The 9,122-nt window shown below is 36.0% G+C and overlaps 1 long non-coding RNA gene across 1 annotated transcript; it reads right to left on the bottom strand.

The window, feature by feature from the left end:
* Positions 1–4,875: 4,875 nt before the first annotated feature.
* Positions 4,876–8,966, bottom strand: LOC144448552 (uncharacterized). The gene is made up of 4 exons (XR_013482110.1): positions 8,925–8,966; positions 7,310–7,423; positions 5,489–5,696; positions 4,876–5,056 (listed from the first exon to the last, which is right to left on the bottom strand). It is a non-coding gene; the product is annotated as an uncharacterized LOC144448552 (long non-coding RNA).
* Positions 8,967–9,122: the final 156 nt, after the last annotated feature.

Raw genomic sequence — 9,122 nt, 5'->3', positions numbered from 1 at the left:
TAAAGCTTGCAAATTATTGTCTGAAAGTGTTCATGAATACCCTGAAAACTGCCTTTAAAAGTAAAAAACTTCCAGGGCTTCTAGGGAGAGACCCCCTAGAACACCCCCTCCCCGTAAGAGGTAGACATGTTCCAGTCTCAAATCACAGTTCTTTCCTCCACCTCTTAGTGTCAAGATGCTATGAAACTATATTTCAAAAATGTTTCAACCTCACGTAGTTGCTTTTTACATGTTAGAGCTGTCTTGTAAAGTTTGAAAATTATTGTCTGAAAGTGTCTGTGAATAGCCTAAACATTGCCTTTAGAAGTAAAAAACCTCCAGGGCTTCTAGGGGGAAACCCTGTTCCAATCTCATATCACAGTTCTTTCACCTCTTAGTGTCAACAATAACACACACTCACACAAGAGATGGACATACCCAGTCTCAAAGCTCTTCCCTCTACAGCTTGCTGTCAGATGCTATGAAACTTTATTCACGGGGGTCAGTGACTTTTTGTAGGCCGAATGGAAAAAAAACACTGACACCCCCACACCCCCATCCTTTCAAGCTGGAGAAACTGACCGGTCTATCTAAATGTTTGAGCTCACCAATCAAGTTTCCGATTTGTATTTTCAGTGTGACACCATACTATGGCATAAAAACTGTCAATGATGTTTATTTAATTGAAAATCAAATATAATTCTTAATATAATTATAATTATAAATATAAATATAATCTGTGTGATAGAATAGCATCTTTTTACTCTCTGTATCGCCGTGTGCGAAAACCAAACAGAAAAAATTGTGGCAACAAATGTAGGTGTCTAACATTGATGTAAAAAAAAATCCAGATATCTCAAAGAAGCAAAGAAAAAAAAGTTGCCAGCATAGACGAAGGAGAAAAAATAATTCTCAGGCAAGCAGGTGGAAAAAAAATAATGACTCTCCACCAATCTTCAAAGCCCCCCCCCCCCCACCAGGATATCGAGTGGTCTACCCCTAATACAATTATTACCCCTGGCTCGGATCAGAACGGCACAACGGCCCTTTAGTCTTCCTCAATATCAACCAATGAAGGTAATCACACAGGATAGCGTTCACAGTCGTTGATAATTACTGGAAATGTTCAACGGCAAACGGCTAACATAACACATGTACAGAACTTGGCGCGCTATTTCTATATGCGACGATGACGAAAGACTGCCTCATTTACATAAAGCACATGGTCTCTTCGAGGATACAGCATCGAATAGTCGAAAGAAATAAAAAATATCAACAAGTCAAACTTCTTGTAGTACTCTCTGATTAAACAATCTGGTAATCTGATGATCCGGCGATGAGTGGAACACACCACGATAAAGAAATTAAGGGTCGTTATACTGACCATACAATACCAAATCAAGTATAAGAACATAGGCATTGGTACTTGATGCACCATCAAGTTCACTGGCTTTGCTGACTATGTGAATGATCTTTGACCCAGCAGCATTAATTATGTCGATCACCTCCTTTTGCTTTCGAACATCAGCTCCCTTGTTCCTAAATTCAGTAGCAGGAACAATATTCAGTCTGTTCATTAACGATAAAAGGCTGGGTCCATGAAATTTAGACGAGTGTGCATTCGTTAACAACGATAAAACACATCACATGACCATCCAAAAGCACAAACCAAGACGAACGTTGGTGGCGTCATACTACCAAACCGCTACACCTACAAAGTAGCTACTTATATTCAAATTTAAGCTATAATGTCCCTCTGCATCGTTCCGTCTCTCTGGATCACTCTTTCTTCAGTTTCTTGTATGTATGTCTGTCCGTCTGTCTCTGCCTGTCTCTGTCTCTCTGTCTCTGTCTCTGTTGGTCTGTCTGTCTGTCTGTCTCTGTCTGTCTGTCTGTCTGTCTGTCTGTCTGTATGTATGTCTGTATGTCTGCCTGTCACATACAAGAGTTATAGGCATTGGCTTTGATTTATTAGAAGAGGCATTTTGTACACTGAGGCAAGACATTCTTGAAATAAACAAAAAAGCCAACACTCCTATTTGTGTTAACCTTTGCATAAATAATTCTATAACTATCTTGTTCAACAGGATAGACTATTATAATATTACAAAGTGTTGTGATGAAAAACAAATCTGGTTTTTGTTTTGGTCTCTGCCCTCAGGCGGTTACCAGTAAATATAAACTTACATAGCTACTAGGTTGACAATATTTGCATAACAAATGATTGATTGTTCTTCATCCACCAGGTCAGTCTAATAAGAGAAAATTAATCCATCTAAAGATTTCACCCACTGCATGTATGTACTTGTTACATAGTTAGATCTACTTCCTCACCACGTTGTGTATTGCAGCTATTTTTAGAAACATAATTATGTATATGTAGACAAGTAATTGGGAATTGTCATAACATTAGCATATTTGCATATATAATGAACTTCTCTACTTCCTGTATTTACACATTGCACATTTTAATTTTAATTTTGCAGTTCATAAATATATATCTAAATATATTGCTTCTCATTCATACGGCTGCTTCGAGGAACACACGGAATCAAAGCACAGGAAAGCAACTACTTTCTGTTTGCTTAGTTTTATAGTACAATTATTTATGAAGCAGGAAAAGTGACATCGTTATGTAAACCTCAGCCTCACTTCTTGACATGTATACTTTTGAAAATATGTTAATGTATTGTTGTCGTTACTTCTAAAGTTGTCTGACTTTGTTCACTGTTTTCATTTTCTCTGTTTTCATCTTCTATCACGTCCGTGTCCTCAACTGCGGTAGTGGTGCTGTTTGCTGAATAATTCTCTTCCGTATTTTTACACTGGCCACGTTTATCACCGTTCATCTCCCGTCTCTGTAGCGTTACCATTATTGACTTGTTGTACAGTAAATTCATCTTCGTTGTTCAAAGTAGCTGTCATACCTTATTTGACTGAAAAAAATCTTTACGTGCTATCTCACTTCTGTTGACTGCCTAGTCTTCCGTGAACACAAAAACACTTTTGTAATTGGCGGTAAGGTATAGGGATGTCAGAATGTCCTCAAATTTTGACAACAAAGATCGGACGTTCATACGTGAAAACACACAAAATGGGGGCTCCAAACCTTAGGTTATGACCTTTTACCACATTCATGACATCATTCATTACCCATAAATCTCATGCTAGCATCACACACCATTGAACTACATAGGTAAACAACGTAAGGCATGAGTGAAACAGCGACGGTTACAGCCTAAACCTTAAACAAGTATTATATTATGCAAATATGTCGAGAGGGTCCGTTCGTCATTACACGGTCCATTTTAGAGAATGTGCTTCCAGACCTAAACCAGAAACATACAGTAAACTGTATTAACACAGTTTTTAATATACAACTATAATATAACAGTGCTAAAACCGATAGGTTTTATGGTCCGTGATAATTTCAATTGGACGAATCTTGCCATTTCAAGTATCCACGTGTGTTTTGTAAGCTTCACTCTGTTGTTTCATACATTTATATGGGGTAATGGTTTCATGGATGGTTACTAAGTTAATATTATGGTGGACTTTCAATTACACTAGTGCAGCAGAAATACACGATGGGAGAGTAGAGATTTTCACATTGTTGCCTACAGTCTCAATAAAACTAATCAGCAATGATATTCCTAAAGCCAACACTCAATTGCTATATCAAACATACTGCTTTCCTTTCATGTGTTAACATAGTAAAGACCAGATCATTGATAGTAGAAAAGTGGTTCCACACAGAGACAACCCTGGAAATTTAAAGTGTTTGCCAACTGCTGTATGGGTCAATTACATCTGATTGATAGAAGTCATGACACCAAGGGGAGCCAGCTACAATCACTAGTGACCACCTTGCTTGTCAAGTGTGATTTCTTCTTTGTGCATATATGTATGTATGTATGTATGTATGTATGTATGTATGTATGTATGGATGGATGGATGGATGGATGGATGGATGGATGTATGTATGTATATGTATGTATGTATGTATGTATGTATGTATGTATGTATGTATGTATGTATGTATGTATGTATGTATGTATGTTGACTTGCAGGGTTTAACGTTTGTATCTTAATGAATACTACGCAACAATAATCAACAACCACTGCCTAACAACTATAATTCAAGATAAACGTTACAGTTCAATCTCGCTTGCTTGAATCATAAACCCTCCAGCAACAGGATACGCAACTGTGGTAAACATCAAAGGATATTCGATTTACAACACGATTTTCTTTTGCATACAATAGGCTAATTAGCATTTTGTGGACGCTACTCGAGATGCTTGACACTCTATCTGTACACACTTATCCGTGTGTTTTTGCACTAAAACATTTACCCATCATCTTGAAATTTTCAATCGGTTCGACTCCAACAAGACATACTGCGTGTTAGATAAGTGAGTACATCGTATTTGTCGTATATTTTTTGTTCTTGGTGTGAAAGTAGGAATTGATCGCGTAAGAGTACAGACCGGGATTGCAGTGTGTCGCTCCTTACATTTGTTCCAAGATCTATCTTGGTTTGAAAAGATTTCCGAACTTTTGAGTCAGTTTATCTGGGTCTTTGCCATTGCTTAGGAAGAGTTATCGAAATATACGTCGAAAATTAACGTAAACATGTATATTACACGTGTGGGTGTTATTTTATCTTCATTGTCGCAGTTAAAAATCACGGAAAATGATAGATTTCGTCCAAAGCACGTCTTGAAAATGATTAATAGAGTTCTGACTTGCACATCTGTTATTTCTAGCTGATTGTGAAATTTGAACTGACATCGTTCTCAGCCGAACTAACAAGAGAGTTGCTGGAGGGTGTAAATTCACAAAACATACGAATAAAAACTACGTCTATTATTTCAGTTTGTTGCAGATACTTTATTCCAAAGATCAGATTCTCCAATAAAGAAAACAATAACTAGGAAATAACGTTTTTTTTTTGTTTTTTTGTTTTAAATATTTAAGCCAAGCTTACAATATCAACGATAATTGTATGCGTTACATCATATCACAGCTAGGTTAGTTAATTCCATATCTTAACTCTACATAGGGAGGATACCGCCTGAAAAAGAGAGAATGATAGAATCTGTCTGGTCATTCAGTAATTATAATCGTGTATCAATATTAGAATACCATAAATATGATTTCACAAAAGTTCAAAGTCGTTTTCTCATCAACAGTTACAACGCTAACGTATCATTCTTCCCAATTCAACGACAAATTACAATCACATCATTATATGTTTGTGTGTTCTTTCTGGTGCCATAGAACCAATTATTGCCAGACGAACTTAATGTTGTCAGGTAAGTAAGTCTGTTTAACAGTATGTCATTAGTGTAGGTTGAATAAATCGTAGTTGTATGGTATAAAACTAAATCTATAAGCAGCGACTTATTTCAAATAACTCACTCTAGAACACTTTACTTAGATGACTAGTAGGAGATATTCGTTGATAACTTTTTAAGAAATTTGAAGAATAGTTTGTAATACATACATTTAGTATTGTGTTGATAGAATACAATGTTTTTAATGCCTGTAATCAGTGCAACCAGGACAGTCACAGTGTGTTGGTGTACTACCACACCAACCATATGTTGAACAGCATGGATAAGATCCAGAAGGGTCACACTCTGCTGGACTGCCATCGGCTAGGGGATTATTGGGTCCACAACGGAAGTCATCTCTCCAACTTTTGGCAGGTTCTACATTAATATAACGAAAAATATGTACGAATTGAAACACATCACACTACAACAACTTAATATTACCAACGGTCACAGAACAATACAACCAATAACAAGAGTCATCGAGGGCCGTTGGATTACAAACTTTGAAACATATTTTTATTTCTGTTTGTCGAAGTTTACTCACGATCGAGAGAACATAATGGGGCGTTTTCAATAACCTCCCTTGCTGGCCTTGAGCCTAAAGAAATTGCATTTTGGAGAACCTCAGATCGCGTGAGAACTGAACGTATTTTGGGGTACCTCGGGATATATACAAAACAATCTACATGGTTGTGTTAAATCCACGATGTACAAAATATAAATTTGTTCCTCTTTAAAACTATAGTATAATTATACGATAATTGATAACATTAGCAATCGTCAGGTTAGGTTAATCCCATATACCAGAACATGCTCATACCATAGTACAAATTTACTATCACTCAATTACAACCCCGGTAATGTACGCTGAACACAGTCCACAACTAATACTTGCAATTTGAAAAACAAACAGATAATGTATGATTATCTGCACACCTTGTTTTATTTGAAAGTCTGTCATAATTTTCATTTGTATACCCGCAAGTAATTAACCAATTCATAATAGGTATACATGTGTGAAAAAATAACCCCGTAATAAGCACGTATGTTGATCTCTTATACACTTTATGTACCAGACAACTACAGATAAATGTACATGTACCTTGATCTCTTCATAGGTAGCCATGACAGGGCTTCATAATGATCATTAATTGAAACCTAACCTTTGTAACATTGAGTGTCTGCTCCTTTTGGGTAACGCATGCGCAAATTCGATCTCTTTAGACTACTTCACGAATATCAGACTTTGCATTAATCTGCATGCAGATGTAATAAAGATTAGTCTTGTCTACTGATTTTGAATGGACGAACACTAAAACAATGTGGGAACTTGTTATCTACTTGAATGTGCTTCTCATTATTTACCTATATTCACATGTTGCACTAAAAAGTTAGATATATATCAACAAGGCAATAAGTACAGAAGCAAATTGTTGCCGAGCACGTTAATGTTTCTTGATCGAAAAGTTTCCTTGTCTGCGTGTTCAAATTATAATCCATCCCCTCCACACACACAAGCAGGTACGCGCACACACGCACGCATGCACACACATGCACACTTGACGACGATTAATGACCGCAAACAACGTGATCTAATCACCCATAATTGCAACTGTATTTGTGTAATGAAATATCTGTATTTATTGCTCTTCACAAATACTCTTAGACTACATGACACTGTAGAGTACGTGAAGGCTCAAGTAAAGGGGGACCTACATTTTACATAACTGACATTCTTATTTTGGAGATGTTTTGACAAATATTCAAGCTTCGATAATCCTTTGTTTCGTATTTGAGCTGCTGTTCTAAATAACGACATAGTTACATCTTTCGTCACCATTTTTCTTGATGCTGCTGACTTTATTAATATTTACCACATACATTGCATTCCAAACGTAAATAAAGGAAACTGTTTATCATTGAAAAAAACACCATCGTTATGATGTTTTTCTTTTCGGAAAAATACTCTGACTATTAATTATACATACCTTCCCCTTGGGCAATGGCTACGAGCACAACGAAAAGTGCAATGGCGAATTTCATCATTCTCTGCCTAGGTTCTGATATGACGCAAGGTACAGTATGTTTGTCAGCCTCTCAATCTGAAAACACCAAAAAGTAACAACTGATGTGGTTTATCTGTTATAGTCTAAAATTTAGTCCTGATCTACAAATATGTAATTTAAGAGATACAATTGTCAAATACATTCCAACCGTAGAAATAAACTTGAGATATTTTGTACCTAGAAAGCATAAACTGCAGATAGAAAACCAATATGGTATCGATTTAATGGATTCTATTGTCTTAAACCAAGCACTTTAACATAATCAATATACAAGTTTGAACACAAAGCAAGATATTCCAATTAGATACAATGAAACATGAGTAACAAAAGAAAGCAACTGGGTGAAACAATGGAGAAAGGTATTTTTATCATTAACATTGAGAGTGTGAAAATGATCTCCAGTTGTATTTGTATATCCTTTGTTAGCAGTAAATCAAGTTCATACTAACAATGCGGAACTTAAGACAAAAGAAACTATTATGTGCTTTATCGAAATTGCAGACGCACTGGCGGCTGACGTCAAACGTCTGTTTGACATCATACAAACTTATTACAATTTCAAAGTCGGCAACACCTGTCATAAGAATATTTTAATAGTAAAGTATTTTAGATACATTTCTTAAGAATATTTTAATAAGTAATACGCTTGGGTACGTAAGATAATAATCTGAATATCACGTCACTATATGCAGATATCAAGAACTTCAATCCAATCAACTATCTGGAATGACTAGTGACGTGAAACTTGAATTAAATAAGAATTGTAGTATGATTTTAATATGCTTTACACATTGAGAAACGCCTCTCTTCTGGGCTATATCTGTTGTAATTTGGAGTGTTTTTAAAAAGGGAGAATAAGGGAGAGAAGGAGGGAGGAGAGAATAATCTTCAGGGACGATCTCTTCGATCTGTAAAGAATGAACTAGGGCTGGATTATCTCAGCTGGACGATCTATCTGATCGCTCCAGCTGGACGAGCTATGTTTCTGGTCTGCGATGACAATGTCCAGGTATTTATAAGCATTCACCTTTCATAGATAAGTAAATGTACACTAACAATTAACTGATCGGATTACAAAAAATCGTTGAACAAAAATGTCTACTTTTTCGAGTATTGGTGCAAATCGTGACAACATTTAAGCTTGCTGAGCAACTTTTAAGAATGGTGTAAAACTCGCCTTCACTTTGGTTCTAACGTCAAAATTCAATGTTGACGTATTATACAGAAACATTTTGGGATCCCATTAGTTCTCACAGAAAAAAACGTGTTTATACAGTTGTTTAAAATAAATTATAGTATAATATTAATTTTGCTGTTATATTATGTCTTTCCTGTATTTTCTGCAATCGAGAGTAATGGTGAAGTTTATCATTGTAATCAAGAACTGGGGAGCCAGATTGTTTAACACAGTGTTGCTAAGTTATCATCACCGTAATCCCTTAACAAAGAACATCGTAAATATCTGCAACACAACATGAACATCCCCCCTCTCTGAAAGTTGTAAAACGTGTAAGATTTAAGATAATTATCAACTCACCTCCAATGGACTGCTATGGATTTTATCTGGTAGACCTGCACATTCCCTCGCTATATATATACAATCGTAGTCACGCTTATAAAAATAGCTGGAATACATAATGAGATGAGGGAGTAGACCTAACTATGTAACAAGTATATACATGCAGCAGTGGGGAGAATATTATAAAGGGATTCATTGTTTATCAATATATCTACA

This window comes from Glandiceps talaboti, chromosome 17 (assembly GCF_964340395.1).
Source record: "Glandiceps talaboti chromosome 17, keGlaTala1.1, whole genome shotgun sequence".
Lineage (NCBI taxonomy): Eukaryota > Metazoa > Hemichordata > Enteropneusta > Spengelidae > Glandiceps > Glandiceps talaboti.
Note: the sequence above shows the minus strand (reverse complement) of the source record. Positions and strands in the feature narration are given on the sequence as shown.